A 19,418-nucleotide genomic window follows, 5' to 3' on the forward strand; every position below is an offset into this window, starting at 1 on the left:
GCTCAGCTATCAAAACTTTGGAGTCCAGTCCCTGGACCAATTATGTACCTCTGTAATCTTTTGACTACCGCCCACAGGATGGGTATGGGGTGCATAATAAACATATTAAACTAAACTCTATAAAAACTAAGCAGATCAGAGCAAAGAGCTTTAACAGTCCCTGGCTTACAAACAGTATCCTTAAATCTATTGATAAAAAGCATCTATATGAAAAACAGTATAGAATGGGTCTAATAACTAGAGATCTGGCTAAACGTTACTCGTCAATATTAACCAGCCAAATAAGGAGGTCAAAAAAACTGTATTACGAAAACAGATTATGTAACGTAGAAGGTGATAAGAAAAAGACCTGGGAAACCTTCTCTGAAAATCTAGGATCTAAAAAGATGTCACAAAACAGAATGATCAACCTGATGGAACCAGAAGAACCTCTCCTCCAACCAACTGATACTGCCAACAAGCTTAATGTCTTTTTCTCGATCGTAGAAAAAAAGCTAGCAAGCAGAATCCCAGACTCAAACATTCAACCAAAAGGCTACCTGTTACGACTTTAATGTCGTAACTTAAATAAAATGGTCCTGGCTCCTAAATGGCTTACTCAGTCTGCTGTCTAGGGTCTTTTGAATTATACTGAAAACACAGCATGTACTCATACAAATTATGAAGCATGAGTACAAATAATTAACGTTGTGTAATGAAGGACACAAAAATTCAGCTATACAAAAATATATATAATATAATAATAGTAACTTACAACTTACAATTTACTCCTAAAAACCACCACACTCCAGTTCACATTAGCACACTGCTACTAATGAATTAAAATATATAAACTGGGAGGCTTTATGACACCCCCCTTCCTTCCTGCCGGCTACTTATCCTACATTTAAAATATTAAATGCTCTCCAAAACACAGGCCCTCGCACACACACTAGGGCTTTACAAATAAATCAGAGCACCAAAACAAACAAAATAGTATACACACAAAAAAAAAAAAACAATACCACATACTCATATCACTACATCTTGCTTCCTCTGCTGTGCGTAACCCAATGACACTCACATACCTCTTCTGCTCCTGTCCTGGCCACACTAACTGGCCGGGAATAATACACGTTCGGTTTCAGAATAATACTCGGAAAATGACATTATATATGGAGCGTTTTTATATAAATTTTACTGCAACACACTACTTAACATCCCCTCCCCTAGACCGAAGGTCTCACTGAGCTAGCTTGAACCCACTTGGGTGCAGCTAGTCAAGATGGGACATGAACCCCTGGTCTGGGGAAACATAAAAGGTTCCAAAAAAATAAGAAAACTGCATCAAGCACTGTCTTGGTGCAATTGACTAGTACATAGAAAAAAATGCAAGAAGCATTGATTCAAAACAAATCAAATCAAGTTTATTCTCTATAAAGATTACAATGTGGGGTTTACATATTATAGGATATTGTGTGGTTGACATATTATATAAAACTAATTACAGAGATGGCCACTATCACACCTAGCATGACTAGGCATTTCGGGCAGACTAAGATTAATTCAAAACTCTATATTGGTACAGATTAAGGAGCATCTTGGTATTAAGGTTAAATAACTGCATCACAGTTCGCAAATTTAACAATGCGAATACACAAATAACCCGCACATAAAAGAGAGAAGCTTACGACGACGTTTCGGTCCGACTTGGACCATTGACAAAGTCACACTGTGTGACTTTGTCAATGGTCCAAGTCGGACCGAAACGTCGTCGTAAGCTTCTCTCTTTTATGTGCGGGTTATTTGTGTATCGTTCCAGTCACGGTATTGTGCCTATTTGTTATTTATTTAACAATGCGAATGTTTTTGTTTTGGTTCTATACATAGTTTCTATTGAAGTTCCTGTACTGGAGTATCACAGGCAAACTTATGACTAGTTAAGATTCATTAGGTAATAGTTGTATTACGTATTTCTTGTTTATAGTCAATTGGATGAGTGTGTGAATTGTGGGGAATCACAGATATCGAGGGGAGTCTAGGTTGTTTTTGTGTATGATACAAGAGAATAGGCGGTTTTCATGTAGTTAGCTGACAGTGGGGTGTGTCAGGGAGATAAGATGTTTTCTAATTGTAGTTTTGAAATTGATGAATACGACTGCAGTTCTAGAGTTTTCAGGTAGGGTGTTCCATATTTTCGGCCCTTTTATGTATATTGAATTTTTGTATAGGTTTAGCCGGACACTGGGAATATCATAGAGATGTTTGTGTCTGGTGTTATGCCTGTGGGTCCTGTCAACACTATCAAGAAAGTGTTTTAGGTCAGGGTTAGTATTGGGATTTAAGGTTCTGTAAATGTAGGTTGCACAGTAGTAAGTGTGGATGTTCTGAACAGTAAGTTTAGATCTATGAAGAGGAGAGGGTGTTGCTTGGGATTGGATTGCGTGATTATTCTTATACATCATTCGTTTCTCGACCTGCAGGGAGGAGGATGCTTCTTGAGGTTATCCTGCATGCCACCTGGTGAGGACTGGTGTACTTAAGCACCAAGATGGCGGATTGTACGAGCCGGCGAATAAATACTGTCTGTATTGAGCTGGTACGAGGGACATTAAGCAATGCTACAATGAATGTTCTGCCCCCAGGCATCATCAGGGATGTTTATGGGATACCTAACGACGAATTGTATGGTGTGGCTCTTAATGGCATGGCACAGATCTTCGTGAAATTTGTGAGAGCCGGCTTCTACTCCAGTATCGTGGATGAATTTCAAGGAGGATGAGCGTGAATTCGGCAGTGGAGGTGTGCTTACATGATGTTTTTAGGTATTTTGCATGGGTGAAGGTATGGAATGTTCCGTTTGAAGCAATGACGTATGGACTTCAGGACGTTTTTAGCATATATGGGACTGTCTATTCGGCTAGTATGGGGGTGTGGAGGGATGGCCCATATGTGGGGCTGCCAGAGGGATCCTTCACCCTAAAAATGTCCTTGAAATGGCCGATACCATCATATGTTATGTTGGACAGTTATAGGACCCAAGTTTTTGTCCACTATGCAGGGCAGAAGAGGACGTGTCGATTATGTGACTCATACAAGCATATGATGGCACAGTGTGCCTGGAGGCAGGCCCCTAGGGTGCCAGTACCATCACCTGTGGATCAGCAGCCATGCACCTTGAAAGTTGAGTTGGGTGTTTCGGAAGGTCAGAGACTGGACCTATGGAGCGAGGAGGTGGAGCGGGTGGAGGCAGCATTGGGAACATGTGTCACCCTCCCGGAGGTAACAGGGGAGGGCATACCGAGGACTGAAGGATCGTTGGATGTAGAAGCATCTGCCCAGGAGGAGGTATTGGAATTGCTGAAAGATTTATTGGAAGAGCCGGAGTCTAGTGTAGACGGTGCTGAGCATTTATGTGAGGATCAGGAGCTGGACGGACAGCAGGGAAGTAAGGAGGCCTTGAGTAAGATTGGCATGGAGAGGGACATGGTGGAGGTCCATCAGGAGGACTTGCATGATGTAGATATGTGTGTGAAAGATAGCTCCCGCAAACGGCCTGCAGGGCATCAGAAATGAACGAGGTCCTCACACCGGAGCAGAGACCTGGGAAGAAGGCTTGGGCGTCTGTGGTGGAGATGGCAACTGGGGTGGGGGTGCAACAGTGATGCCAGGCAGGAAAGGGCAGGGAGGAGTGGGTGGACAGGTTAGGACGAGTGACATGAAAGGAGGGATGAGTAAGCCCCAGCGGCATAGGGGTAAGCCGCCTTTCCTGTAATGTTCAGGTGTGTCACGATTAATGTAAATGGTCTTAAGACTGAGGTCAAACGAGTTTGGTTAGAGTGGTTTTTAAGGAGGTTTGATGTTGATGTTTGCTTTATGCAGGAGCATAACCATAGGATAGGAGGAGAATTGTGTTTGAGAGATTAAAGATTGTTTGTCAGCAATGCTTTGCAATTGAAGGGGGGGGGGGGTGGCAGTGGCAGTAAAGGAGACCAGCCCATTGTGTGTCATGGGATGGGAGGAGGGGAGGGTGGGAGGGTCATCAGGGTTGATGGGTTTTGGGGGAGGGGAGGGTTTGTTTCATAGGTGTGCACATGCCGGTGACCAGCAATGCTGGGGTGAAAGTAGACTTTGTCCAGGACGTCTTGATGTATCATTTGCAGGGTTTACCCTCCACTGCAGTGCTTGGGGGTGATTGGAATTGTGTGATTAGGTATGGGGATGCGGTACCAAGGGAGCGGGTTGTGAATTGCGTGTCCTGAGGGATGTGTTCCAGGATGTTGGGGTTGTAGATATGGTGGGGCGGGGGGGTATGGGGTGGAGTACATGTATTTTTGTGGGGGTTATGAGGCATGTTTCGATAGGATTTATGTCACACGGGGGATAGGTGTGGAGAGGGTGCGGACTTTTGATGTGGGGTTTTCTGATCATAGGGCGGTGATAGCTGATCTGAGGGTGGATGGTATAGTGTGTATTTATACAGGGTACTGGAAATTGAATGTGAGGCTCCTAAAGGAGGGGGTGAAGGTTTAATTTTCACAGATTGGTGGATGCACTTCTGGGAGACTAGGGACGGGGTGATGAATTTGATTGATTGGTGGGAGATGAGGGCTAAGATAGGGATAGCAGAGTTTTTTAAGGTTCAAGGGAGAGAAGAGGCACGGTGGTGTTATGGGTTACAAAATTATCTCAAGGGCCAGTTGAATAATTGTTATGAGGGGGGTAAGGGGGGTCTGAGTGGGGACATGGAAAGTCTAAGGAGTTGGATTGCAGAGATTCATAATGATGGATTTCATGCAATCAGGGTTAGGGAGGGGTTGGTGGATGTATTAAAGGGAGATAGGCTGTCAGGTTTTGTCCTACATAAATTTAGGGAAAGGCAGATGGTGACTAACTTGGCACATCTAGTGGTAGGCTCTGGGGGGGTTAAGTGGAGGGACAAGGCCTATCCACTACGGAAAGTATCAGTTTTTATGCCGATTATTGGTTTAGGGAGAAATGGAGGAGGAAGGGAGTGTCAGGGAGGGGGGGTGTTTTGGGAAGAGGGGCTCAATAATGTCTTAAGTGAATGGGAAAGGGGCAAGCTGGAGGGTAGTATTAGTGAGGTGGAGGTGGAGGAGACGGTTTTTGGGTTGAGCCAGGGTAGGGCACCGGGGATTGATAGTATACCGAACGATTTTTATAGGATTTATTGGGGGTGCATCAGGCACTGCTTGGTGGGGGTATTGAATTGTATGTTGAGTAGTGGGAGAATGGAGACATCGCAAAGAACTGGCATCATTGTGTTAGTGCCAAAAAAGAAAGAGGGGCAAGTCTTGAGTGATTACCCAGCAATATCTTTAATGTGCTTGGATTATAAGATTTTTGCTAAGATTTTGGGCAATAGACTGAGGAAGGTTATGGGGTTAGTGATACATAAGGGTCAATTTGGCATCCATGGGTATATCAGGGATTTTATTGAGAGTTGCCTGGGGGGTTGGGAATTCTCGGTTTAGACTGGGAGACAGCATATGATTATGTGGATAGGGATTTCTTGAGAGTTTGTTTGGAAAGGTTGGGTTTTGGGGGGGGGGACGAGATGGGTGCAAGCCTTGTATGCAGAAGCGGTAGTGAGGGTGCAGGTAAATGGGAGGTTGGGTGATCCTGTACTGATGGAGAGGTTTGAAGCAGGGTTGCCTGCTCTCCCAGTTGCTGTTTGCCTGTGTGCAGAATCCTTTTCATGAGCTTGTTGAGGGGGTGATGAGTAGACAGGAGAGGGTTGGGGGTCACAGGGGGAATATCGTTGGGTATGTGGATGATACCACTGTTCTGTTCATGGGTGAGGAAGCTTTGAGGATGGTGGGTAGAATGATTCAGACATTTGGAACTAATACAGGAATGAGAGTTAATATGTCGAAATCGAGGTTATTGCAAGTGGGAAATTGGATTGGTGGGAGCTTGGGGGAGAGGTTAGGATGGACAGTGGTGGACAGGATTAGGGAATGTGGGATATGGTACATGGTGGAGGTGCAAGAATGCAGGAGGGTCAATTCAGAAATAGTTATGGGCAGGGTATTGGGTAGGCTTTGGGGCTTAAGGGCTAGGGATGTAGCATTACATCAGAGAGCATTGGTGGTCAATTTGCTTGTCTATAGTAAGGTGTGGGGGTGGCAGAGATGTTTCCTTTAAGAGTGCAGAATATTTTGGATATTCAGAGGAGGGTTTTAAGGTATGTGTGGGGTTTTGGGAGGGCGTGGTTACGTAAGGAGGTAGTTATGACAGATGTACGACGAGGGGGTTTAGGTCTGTTGTCATTGGGTCCTAGGGTAATGGCTATATATATCATACATTCGGGCAGGGGGGTGAGTGGGGTATTAGGGTCGGGAGGGTGATGGAGGATGTCCACAGATGGTGGTGTGGTAAGGACTTGAGGGTTTGTGAGGATATGTTGAGTTTTTTTGACTGTACATGTTTCCAAACTAAAGGTAAAGAGGTTGGTGTGTGCTGTGGGAGGTCAGGAAGTTTTGCAAGGGGTCGCCGTGTACCCATCATATGGTTGGCAGGCCATTTGGAGGGATTTTAGCAAGCTTACGATACCAGCAAGATGAGGAAATTAGTGTACCGATTTATAATGGGGATTTTGGCCTCTAAAGAGGTGCTGAGTAGAATGGGTTTCGTAAGCGAGGCATCTTGCTTGCATTGTGGGGATGTCGAAACAGCGTTTCATGCAGTCTTTTTTTGTTCCTCCTAGGAGGGGGTGAGATTATGGATGAGGGGGGTTATCGGACTTTTGGGGGGCAGTTTGTTGCTCCTACGGGCTTTATTGTTAGATGTAAGTGGGGTGTCGAGGGATGTGGGAAGGGCTATAATGTATGTCATAGTGGACTATTTATATGTTTCTTGGGGATGCGGGAGGTAAGGGGAGATATGAGGATAAAGGCATTGGCGGCAAGGATCTGTAGGACGGTGTGTAGGAGTAGACATGTCTATGGGGGGCATTGGTAACCAGTTTCCCGGAGTATTATCGAAGCCTCACTGTGGGTCACCTCCTTTGTGTGGTCCCTGGGGTGAGGGAAGGGGTTGGTCTCCTTTCGAGAGATGTAAGTGGGTGGGGTAGTTCAGTTGCAAGGGTGTGTTAGAGGTGTGTACGGTGTGGATGTTTGCTAGGGTTGTTTGTTTGCACGGTTTTTTCACAAGTACGGGTTTTTCTCTTGTGAAACCAAGAAAATAAAAAATATAATAATCAAAGAATGAGTTTATGAGGCATCCTATGTTATCCTAATGGCTATGTTCACTACATTAAGGATAACCTTTATAACCATGATAACTAGATCTTGGGATCTCGGGTTAGGAACTGAGCTGTCATTTTATCCTCATGTCACCTTTGTTGATGTTAAAAAATTTTGCGTTTGAATGGTGATGTGACCCTGTATTTTTGTAATTTGTGTATGAATTTATGGCGTTTGGTATCATGTTTAGTGGGATGGTTTGACAAGGGGAACATATGGCCTGTCTTTGTATTATGTATTGGTGATTGGTGTATTAATTTTGTTTTGATGTGTTATGTATCTTTGTGATACTGGTGTTTAATATTTTTGGTTAGTATTGTATATAGTTTATTGGAAATCAAGGACAATTGTATGATACATTCTATGAGAACTCAATTACTTTGGGAACTATGCTAGGGGGGGGGGCAGAGATTTTTGGGTTTTGCAGGGTGTGTTTAGGGCTTTACATGGATTTGGTTGTAATCATTTAAGATATCTGCGAGGTAATGCACTGGACAGCTCGTTTTGGACATAGCTGTGCAAGGTTTCAGTAAAATTTTGGGTTTATGAGTTTATACCTGGAGTTTACCTGGAGAGAGTTCCGGGGGTCAACGCCCCCGCGGCCCGGTCTGTGACCAGGCCTCCTGGTGGATCAGAGCCTGATCAACCAGGCTGTTGCTTGCTGCTGGCTGCACGCAAACCAACGTACGAGCCACAGCCCGGCTGATCAGGAACTGACTTTAGGTGCTTGTCCAGTGCCAGCTTGAAGACTGCCAGGGGTCTGTTGGTAATCCCCCTTATGTGTGCTGGGAGGCAGTTGAACAGTCTCGGGCCCCTGACACTTATTGTATGGTCTCTTAACGTGCTAGTGACACCCCTGCTTTTCATTGGGGGGATGGTGCATCGTCTGCCAAGTCTTTTGCTTTCGTAGTGAGTGATTTTCGTGTGCAAGTTCGGTACTAGTCCCTCTAGGATTTTCCAGGTGTATATAATCATGTATCTCTCCCTCCTGCGTTCCAGGGAATACAGGTTTAGGAACCTCAAGCGCTCCCAATAATTGAGGTGTTTTATCTCCGTTATGCGCGCCGTGAAAGTTCTCTGTACATTTTCTAGGTCGGCAATTTCACCTGCCTTGAAAGGTGCTGTTAGTGTGCAGCAATATTCCAGCCTAGATAGAACAAGTGACCTGAAGAGTGTCATCATGGGCTTGGCCTCCCTAGTTTTGAAGGTTCTCATTATCCATCCTGTCATTTTTCTAGCAGATGCGATTGATACAATGTTATGGTCCTTGAAGGTGAGATCCTCCGACATGATCACTCCCAGGTCTTTGACGTTGGTGTTTCGCTCTATTTTGTGGCCAGAATTTGTTTTGTACTCTGATGAAGATTTAATTTCCTCATGTTTACCATATCTGAATAATTGAAATTTCTCATCGTTGAACTTCATATTGTTTTCTGCAGCCCACTGAAAGATTTGGTTGATGTCCGCCTGGAGCTTTGCAGTGTCTGCAATGGAAGACACTGTCATGCAGATTCGGGTGTCATCTGCAAAGGAAGACACGGTGCTGTGGCTGACATCCTTGTCTATGTTGGATATGAGGATGAGGAACAAGATGGGAGCGAGTACTGTGCCTTGTGGAACAGAGCTTTTCACCGTAGCTGCCTCGGACTTTACTCTGTTGACGACTACTCTCTGTGTTCTGTTAGTGAGGAAATTATAGATCCATCGACCGAATTTTCCTGTTATTCCTTTAGCACGCATTTTGTGCGCTATTACGCCATGGTCACACTTGTCGAAGGCTTTTGCAAAGTCTGTATATATTACATCTGCATTCTTTTTGTCTTCTAGTGCATTTAGGACCTTGTCGTAGTGATCCAATAGTTGAGACAGACAGGAGCGACCTGTTCTAAACCCATGTTGCCCTGGGTTGTGTAACTGATGGGTTTCTAGATGGGTGGTGATCTTGCTTCTTAGGACTCTTTCGAAGATTTTTATGATATGGGATGTTAGTGCTATTGGTCTGTAGGTGGTGAGTGGTCATGTTTCACCAGAATTTTGTTTTTTAAACAATATTTATTTATTTATTTATTTATTTATTTATTTATTTAATAATTTGAACATACAGAGGTACAAAAAAATACAGGTAAGAGCAGCATGCCAAAGCCACTTGTATGCATAGCATTACGGGCTGGCTTAAAATTAACTTAAGATTAACTAAGCAATGATGTAATCAGTGATAAAACATTTTTGTAAACAGATAACAATAAAGCACAAATGAGTATTACAAAGACAGGTCATATGGTTGCATGCATTGCTGTACATTCAGTAGAATGGAGTATTCTGTTAGGAAGTGTATTTAAAAAATAACAGTTAGATTGAGTCTTAGGTTTAACATTTATGTGATACAATTATGAGAAACATTTAAGATATACAATTTATAAGGTTCAGTTATTCAGTATTTATTTGGTTTTGAGTAAGTGATCTTTGAGAAGAGACTTGAATTTATAAACAGGTAGTGTTTCTTTTATATTTACAGGTAATGAATTCCAGATTTTAGGGCCTTTTATGTGCATTGAGTTTTTGCATAGCGTGAGATGGACACGTTATGGTCATGTGTTCTGTTGAGGTTGGCAAGGAGATGTTTGAGGGGAGGGTTAATATCAGAGTTAAGTGTTCTATGTATGTAATAGGTGCAGTAATAAGTATGGATGTTTTGTATGGTGAGTAGGTTTACTGTTTTGAATATTGGTGGAGTGTGCTGCCTGAAGTGGGAATTTGTTATCATTCTGACTGCAGCCTTTTGTTGGGTAATTAGTGGTCTGAGATGGTTAATTGTTGTTGAGCCCCATGCACAAATTCCATAGGTGAGATAGGGGTAAATAAGTGAGTGATATAAGGCCAGGAGGGCTGAATGTGGAACATAGTACCGTATCTTTGATAGTATGCCTACGGTCTTGGAAAGTTTCTTAGAAATTTGTTGTATATGTGTATGAAATTTGAGTCTATTATCAAGGTGGATTCCTAAGAATTTTCCCTCTGTTAGCTTTGTGATAGGTGATCCGTTTATCATTATGTTAAGAGGGACATCTGTAGCTCTGTTACCAAACTGAATGAAGTAGGTTTTGTCAATGTTTAGTGTAAGTTTGTTAGTCCTCATCCAGGTAGATATTTTCTGTAATTCGGTATTTACAGTATTGGCTAGTATGACTGGGCTCGGGTGAGAGAAGACGTATGTAGTGTCATATGCAATAGTGTGGGTTTGAGTAATTGCGAAGCATTTGGTAGGTCATTTATGTATAGGAGAAAGAGAAGAGGGCCAAGGACACTTCCCTGTGGGACACCAACTGTAATTGGTTGTGCGGAAGAGTTTGCCCCATTTGTGTACACATATTGGCTTCTGTTGCTGAGGTATGACTTGAGGTAGTTGAGGAAGTGCCCTCTTATACCATAGTGTGACAATTTTATGTGGAGCAAGTCATGGTCAACTGTATCAAAAGCTTTACGTAAGTCAATGAAGATCCCCAGTGGGACTTCTTTTTTCTCTATTGCAGTGTATATATGTTCTAGCATGTGTATAATAGCATCATTAGTATTTTTATTAGGCCTGAATCCAAATTGGCAGGGGTTGAGTATGTTTTGGGAGATGAGGTAGGAGTAGATTAGTTTATGAATTAATTTTTCGAAGATTTTTGAGAGAGGGTGTAAGTTGGATATTGGCCTATAGTTATTCAACTCTGGTCTCCTCCTTTATGGATCGAGTTGACCCTTGCTATTTTGAGAACTGTAAGGAAGGTAGAGGATTCAATGGATTTGTTAAAGAGTGTTGCAATGATTGGTGATAGCACTTGTGACACTTTTTTGTATATAAAGGGTGGTAAGGCATTTAAATCTCCTGTCTTGTTTTTTAGTGTGTTGATAATAAGGGAGACTTCGTATGGGTTAGCCGGAGCTAGGAACAGTGTGTTCGGGTAGTTGCCAGTGAGGTAGTCATTTGATGGGGTATCTGAGCTTGGGATTTTATTGGCAAGGTTTTTTCCTATAGTGGAGAAGAAATCGTTGAATCTGCTGTTTCTGTTGGTGGGAGTTGGGGTTCATCTGATTTTGCTAATTTAATTTCGCTATTTCGTGATATCTTTTTTGTTCCTAGAATTTCTGATAGGGTTTTCCAGGTCTTTTTTATATCACCTCGTAAGTTGGATAATCTGTTCTCGTAATACAATTTTTTTGTCCATCTTATCAGGCTGGTTAGGATTGACGAGTAACTTTTGTTTGGTCTCTGGTTATGTGACCCATTCTGTACTGTTTTTCATATAGGTGTTTTGTATTTATGGATTTGAGAATGCTGGGTGTTAGCCAGGGACTGTTCAGTCTCTTAGCTGTCATCTGTTTAGTTTTTTTAGGGCAGTGCTTGTTATAGAGGTATTGGGCCTTTTATAGAAAATTATTAATACATTCGTCAATATCTGTATAGATTTCTAGCTCAGTGTGCCAGTCAATGTTTGCTACTGCTGTTGTGAAGTTATTAATGGCTGCCTCATTGTGAAGTCTGAAAGTGACTTTAGTAGTGTCTTGGGGTAATTTACCAAGAGTTGTTATGAGGAAAGTAGGGTAGTGGTCTGTGGTATTATCTGTGATTATGCCTGATTTTAAAGGGGATATGGTGTTGGTCAAGATGTGGTCAAGTAGGAAAACACTAGTCTCTGTAACTCTTGTAGGTTTTGTTACTGTTGGTAGCAACATGCAGTTACTCATTGTGTTTGTGAATTCAGTAATGTGTGGGTCCTTTGTCTTGCAGGAGGTTTATATTGAAGTCACCTGAGAGTGGTAAGTGATCTTTGTTCATGCGTGCATCAGTTATCATACTTCCTAGGTTTTCACTAAAACAGCTAATGTTTGACTGTGGAACTCTGTAGATGTTTATCACTGTGAGAGGTTTTTGTAGGTATTTGGATTTGAATTTAGCTATTATATATTCCCCATGTTCATCCCTTGTGCAAGTATTAGTGATACATTCTAGTTGGTCTGAGTAGTATATAGCTGTGCCACCCCCTTGTTGGTCTGGCCTACAGTTGTGTATGGCTGTGTAACCAGGAATGGCATAGACATCTGTAGTATCAGGCTTTAGCCAGGTTTCAATTAGTGTAATGATAAACATATTGGCATGCAAGGAATTTAGTAATGCTATGAGGTCATCGTAATGCTTGCTTAAAGATCTGATATTGTAGTTAAAGACAGTTATGTTGTTGTTGGCTCTGAGGAGTGCCTTTTATTGTTCTGCTGTGTAGTAATTACAGTAACTGTTTGATTCATTAAAGTCATTAAATAAGAGGTTGGTATCAGGATCAATGCTTGTAATCATAAGATTTGTAGTGAATCTATAGTTAGAATTAAGTATAAAACAAAGTACATAGTCTAAAGCTAAAAAATAGCACCTGAATTATTTAACAAATGTAAAAATAATAAGCTAAGGTAGTTCTTTAAAGCTAAAATAAAGGAGACAATATAAAAGGGACTAAAATAATTTGTGGTGAACAAATAGTGGTGATCAAATAATGGAGCTTGGGAATATGATAGTAGGTAGTACTTTAAAGGTAATTCTTTAAAGTTAGAATTAGGGAAAACAATATAAAAGGGACTAATATAAGTTGTGGTGAACAATAAAGTGGTAATCAAATAAATGAGTTTTGGAATATAATGGCGAAATAGTGAACTTATTACACTTTAGCACCTGAGAATAGCACCTTGATTATTTTAACAATTGTGAATATATGAACTAAGGTTGTTATATGAAGTTAAAATAAAGGAGAAAATATATAAGGGAATAAATTAAGTAATGGTAAACAAAGTTAAATGGACAGATAGTCACTATGATATAATATTGGTTTAGGAGTAAGATCTGATTTGTAATATTAAATAAGTTGAGCAGTTTATTGCACAATAAAAAGTAAAAAAATATGAGCTAGTTGGTACTAGCTAGCAAAAGATAGTTTTGGTACTTGCAAAAAAAAAAAAAGCAATTGGAATATACACTAATTGCACACACAATAAAAGGTGACTAAAACAAGTAGTGGTAAACAAAATTAAATGGACAGGTAAGAACGATGAATAATATTAATTTGGAGTAAAATTTGACTTGTAACACAAAATTATGAGCAATTAATAGCAGTAAGAAAGAAGTATAAAGTATTGGAGGTAGTTGGCATTAGCTAGTGATGAAAAATATAAAATAATAATGCACAATATAATAGTAAGGTACACTATATGCACCACACGTATATATGTATTAAGGGCACTTATCTAATCTGTTACAGCTTTTCTAAGGAAGGTAGAGAAATAATGTTCATTTGTGATAATATATTGTTGTCCTGTTGATGTTTTCCTTACTAGTATTTTCCCATCTCGCGTGAAACACTGATGTATTTTGTTTTCCTGTTTAAGTTTTCTCAACCTGAACAGAAGGTTTTTCCGTTTTCTCGTTAGACACTCGTTGATGTACACTCCATTTTTCATTGTAATTGCTGATTTAATTAGGTCCTTTCTTTTATCATATGAATGAAGTCTGATCATTACCTGTAGTTTACCTGGAGAGAGTTCCGGAGGTCAACGCCCCCGCGGCCCGGTCTGTGACCAGGCCTCCTGGTGGATCAGAGCCTGATCAACCAGGCTGTTACTGTTGGCTGCACACAAACCAACGTACGAGCCACAGCCTGGTTGGTCAGGAACCGACTTTAGGTGCTTCTCCAGTGCCAGTTTGAAGACTGCCAGGGGTCTGTTGGTAATCCCCCTTATGTATGCTGGGAGGCAGTTGAACAGTCTCGGGCCCCTGACACTTATTGTATGGTCTCTTAACGTGCTAGTAACACCCCTGCTTTTCATTGGGGGGATGTTGCATCGTCTGCCAAGTCTTTTGCTTTCGTAGTGAGTGATTTTCGTGTGCAAGTTCGGTACTAGTCCCTCTAGGATTTTCCAGGTTATACTGTGTTTACTATCTGGTTTTCCTAGCAAATGTGTTTCTTTGATTTCATTGTTTTGCACGATAACTTTTACGTGGTCCTGTATTATCCTGACAGCAGTTTCTTTGCACTGTGCTTGTGTTATGTCACTTGGAATGTGTGGACTGTTTATTGTAACTGCGTCAGACAACTTGTCTAGTTCATTTTTGTTGTCTTGCAAATCAAGGTATTCATTTAGTTGAATGTGCATGTTCTGATTCCAGTCCTTGATTGCTTCTTCAACCTTCATATTTATTGTTGTTATTTGCTCAGTGTGACTGGCTATAGCTGCTTTCAGAGTATTTTCTGTGTCAACACTTCCCGATGTAATCTTCTCTTCAAGGTTTTGGATCTTGTTCTCGAGGTTGGTTATCTTGGATTCTCGTCGTGCAAGTGTTGCTTTGATATTTTTTATTTCGTTTTCTAGAGCAACGAAGTAGTCCTTGATATTGTCAGGAATAATCATACCTGAGTTATCATTGGTGAATCCTTTGAAGGGAGTGGAGTTGGAGGGGGAGTCAGCCATGTTTGTTGTTGTTGTTGTTGTTCCCTGGGTGGCAGTGGTGAGGGGGGTTGATGATACACCGGCGTCCTGCTGGGTAGACAAGTTGAGCTCTAGGGTCCTTGCTGTTATTCTTTTATTACTGATGTTGTTTCTTCTGCGATATCCTTTCATAGTATCACTGAAGTAGATACTGTGTAGCTATGGAGGAGAAGGCTTGTTTTCTCAGAGCTTGGGCTATGTGGAAACTTATTTGGTCCCTAAAGTTCCACAGGACAGATCCGGCATGGCCGTAATGGAACGGCTGAGCTGGGTGGCCCTTATACCCCACCCAAAACAAGCACATTTCTCTCCCCGAGTGGATTGATGGTAGGCATTTATTTAATTTATAGATTTACCCTTCAGGGAAGGAGTAGGTAGTTTTACTGTTAGTACACCAATATTAGGTTTACTAAGGCAACTGTAGATAATAATAATGTAGACCTAAGACCTTAACATAGGTAGTAATAGGCCGATAATGTAGGCAAACACTAGGATAAGTTAGCTATGGAGAACTGGCAGCCCTAGTTTGAACGAAGAGATGAGGGTCTGGAAGAGAGACCAGCTCGTTCTTCTTAAGACAGACACCAACTGGACAAGATGTGCCGTGATCAGTAGACAGCACCCCCCACGTGTCTTTACATTTGAGACCTGGGGAAATCTGGTAGAGGCACCTCGATGTACTGTAGATGACCTCCTCCGTCAGGCCCATACAGTAAGACAAAACCTCCACTTTATCTCGTAGATTTCTGGCCAGTGTCTGGGGGAGAATTGTGAGTGAGTTGATCTGTGGGCCTGTGTTGCAGCTGGGAGTGCATGCCCAGTAAGTACCAGTGTATCTTGTCTATGTAGAAGCTAGTGTCCGTGTCTGCATAGTTGTACTAGGGGATACACACCCTCTTGGATATAGGAATTTCTGAGGTGCAGGCAGGTCACTAATAACGAGTGAATATTGCAGGAATTAAGGCTCCCGGTTGCATGTGGTTTCTGAGGGGAAGTCCAAAGGGGCTAAGGCTAAGCTTAGGGAAGTTGAAGATCAGGATATATGCTGCAACACCAAGTAAGTTAGTCCTTTATACGTGCATGCAGGCGAGTTTCTTGCAACACCAATCATTTGTGAAAATCTGTCCTATAAGCCACTTGTGAGGCTGAGGTACCCACCTCAGAGCTCGGTGTCAACAGAGTTTGCCAGGGTAGGCGACTCACTTGGAGGCAGTCCACACAAATTTTCACAGGCTAAGTAGTTGTCTGGCAGCGGAGGCAGTGTTTGGGTTAGCAGGGCTGTCTTCCTTAGATCTTCTAATTTTGTCAAGATTTGGGTTACATTCTTAGTATTCTTGGGTCATTTTGTGGTCTATGTGGGTTCATGTAGTTGTGCCTTCACTTAGGCCATCACAAGTTTTGATGAGCGATGGTTTCTTGAGGAAGAAAAGCTGGTAGGATGCCTCTGCTGCCGCTTCCCCCCAGCAGATGTAGATGTTTGGTTGTGTCTATACTTAATAAACCTGATTGTTATACGATGATGTATGTTACAGTTGTATGTGAATCATATGTATACTGTTCTTTTTTAGGCTTTTCCATAACATTGTTATCACTATGTTATTATTTGAAGTTCCAGTAATGCACTGGATAAATAGTTTTGGGTATTGCAGTGTTTTGTTAAGTTTTAATTTTTGGGTTTTTGAGTTATATATAGGTGGCGAGTGGTTAAGTTACACCAAGGTATTGGACTAATACTCTTTTGATGTGGAAGGATTGATTGTGTTTATCCTTTATAAACCTGATTGTTATTCAATGATGTATGTTCTAGTTGTATGTAAATCATGTGTGTACTGTTCTTTTAAATAAAATATAAAAAAAAAATTATTCTTACTGTGGTTTTTTGTTGGATTATTATTGGCTTTAGGTGTGTTGCTGCAGTTGATCCCCAAGCACAGATAGCATAGGTGAGGTATGGATATATACCTGAAGTTTACCTGGAGAGAGTTCCGGGGGTCAACGCCCCCACAGCCCGGTCTGTGACCAGGCCTCCTGGTGGATCAGAGCCTGATCAACCAGGCTGTTGCTGCTGGCTGCACGCAAACCAACGTACGAGCCACAGCCCGGCTGATCAGGAACTGACTTTAGGTGCTTGTCCAGTGCCAGCTTGAAGACTGCCAGGGGTCTGTTGGTAATCCCCCTTATGTGTGCTGGGAGGCAGTTGAACAGTCTCGGGCCCTGACACTTATTGTATGGTCTCTTAATGTGCTAGTGCCACCCCTGCTTTTCATTGGGGGGATGATGCATCGTCTGCCAAGTCTTTTGCTTTCGTAGTGAGTGATTTTCGTGTGCAAGTTCGGTACTGGTCGCTCTAGGATTTTCCAGGTGTATATAATCATGTATCTCTCCCTCCTGCGTTCCAGGGAATACAGGTTTAGGAACCTCAAGCGCTCCCAGTAATTGAGGTGTTTTATCTCCGTTATGCGCTCCGTGAAAGTTCTCTGTACATTTTCTAGGTCGGCAATTTCACCTGCCTTGAAAGGTGCTGTTAGTGTGCAGCAATATTCCAGCCTAGATAGAACAAGTGACCTGAAGAGTGTCATCATGGGCTTGGCCTCCCTAGTTTTGAAGGTTCTCATTATCCATCCTGTCATTTTTCTAGCAGATGCGATTGATACAATGTTATGGTCCTTGAAGGTGAGATCCTCCGACATAATCACTCCCAGGTCTTTGACGTTGGCGTTTCGCTCTATTTTGTGGAAAGAATTTGTTTTGTACTCTGATGAAGATTTAATTTCCTCATGTTTACCATATCTGAGTAATTGAAATTTCTCATCGTTGAACTTCATATTGTTTTCTGCAGCCCACTGAAAGATTTGGTTGATGTCCGCCTGGAGCCTTGCAGTGTCTGCAATGGAAGACACTGTCATGCAGATTCGGGTGTCATCTGCAAAGGAAGACACGGTGCTGTGGCTGATATCCTTGTCTATGTTGGATATGAGGATGAGGAACAAGATGGGAGCGAGTACTGTGCCTTGTGGAACAGAGCTTTTCACCGTAGCTGCCTCGGACTTTACTCTGTTGACGACTACTCTCTGTGTTCTGTTAGTGAGGAAATTATAGATCCATCGACCGACTTTTCCTGTTATTCCTTTAGCACGCATTTTGTGCGCTATTACGCCATGGTCACACTTGTCGAAGGCTTTTGCAAAGTCTGTATATATTACATCTGCATTCTTTTTGTCTTCTAGTGCATTTAGGACCTTGTCGTAGTGATCCAATAGTTGAGACAGACAGGAGCGACCTGTTCTAAACCCATGTTGCCCTGGGTTGTGTAACTGATGGGTTTCTAGATGCGTGGTGATCTTGCTTCTTAGGACCCTTTCAAAGATTTTTATGATATGGGATGTTAGTGCTATTGGTCTGTAGTTCTTTGCTGTTGCTTTACTGCCCCCTTTGTGGAGTGGGGCTATGTCTGTTGTTTTTAGTAACTGTGGGACGACCCCCGTGTCCATGCTCCCTCTCCATAGGATGGAAAAGGCTCGTGATAGGGGCTTCTTGCAGTTCTTGATGAACACAGAGTTCCATGAGTCTGGCCCTGGGGCAGAGTGCATGGGCATGTCATTTATCGCCTGTTCGAAGTCATTTGGCGTCAGGATAACATCGGATAGGCTTGTGTTAATCAAATTTTGTGGCTCTCTCATAAAAAATTCATTTTGATCTTCGACTCTCAGTCTGGTTAGCGGCTTGCTAAAAACTGAGTCATATTGGGACTTGAGTAGCTCACTCATTTCCTTGCTGTCATCTGTGTAGGACCCATCTTGTTTAAGTAGGGGCCCAATACTGGACGTTGTTCTCGATTTTGATTTGGCATAGGAGAAGAAATACTTTGGGTTTCTTTCGATTTCATTTATGGCTTTTAGTTCTTCCCGCGATTCCTGACTCCTAAAGGATTCTTTTAGCTTAAGTTCGATGCTTGCTATTTCTCTGACCAGTGTCTCCCTACGCATTTCAGATATATTGACCTCTTTTAGCCGCTCTGTTATTCTTTTCCGTCGCCTGTAAAGGGAGCGCCTGTCTCTTTCTATTTTACATCTACTCCTCCTTTTTCTTAGAGGAATAAGCCTTGTGCATACATCGAGTGCCACCGAGTTAATCTGTTCTAGGCATAAGTTGAGGTCTGTGTTGCTTAGTATATCTTCCCAGCTTATATCGGTTAGGACTTGGTTTACTTGGTCCCACTTTATGTTTTTGTTATTGAAGTGAATGGTATAGTGTGAGAAGGCAGATTGTGGCTTGTAGTAATGTATCTTGGAGAGGATCCCAACCGTTTTGGATACTTTTTTGCTATGTATTGGATATGGGTGCTGAAATTCAGGTTGCTGTCGAGGTGCAGGGCTAGGAATTTGCCATCATTATGTCTGGCAATAGGAGTGTTGTCGATCTTAATGTTAAGTTGTACAACAGCTGCTCTGTTACCAAACAGTGTTAAGTGTAAGTTTATTGGCTGTCATCCAGGTAGATATTTTGAGTAGCTCCTCGGAAAACTTAACTCTACAATGAGCACTGCTAATCCACAGTCGTGTGAAACTCGTTTAACGTAAAATTGATCTGGTTTTATGCCAAATGAGTCGACAGTCATGCTTTATAGCTGTACTCTAAAACATAAACAGGAAAATA

This window comes from Cherax quadricarinatus, chromosome 6, assembly GCF_038502225.1.
Source record: "Cherax quadricarinatus isolate ZL_2023a chromosome 6, ASM3850222v1, whole genome shotgun sequence".
In the NCBI taxonomy this organism is placed as follows: Eukaryota; Metazoa; Arthropoda; class Malacostraca; order Decapoda; family Parastacidae; genus Cherax; species Cherax quadricarinatus.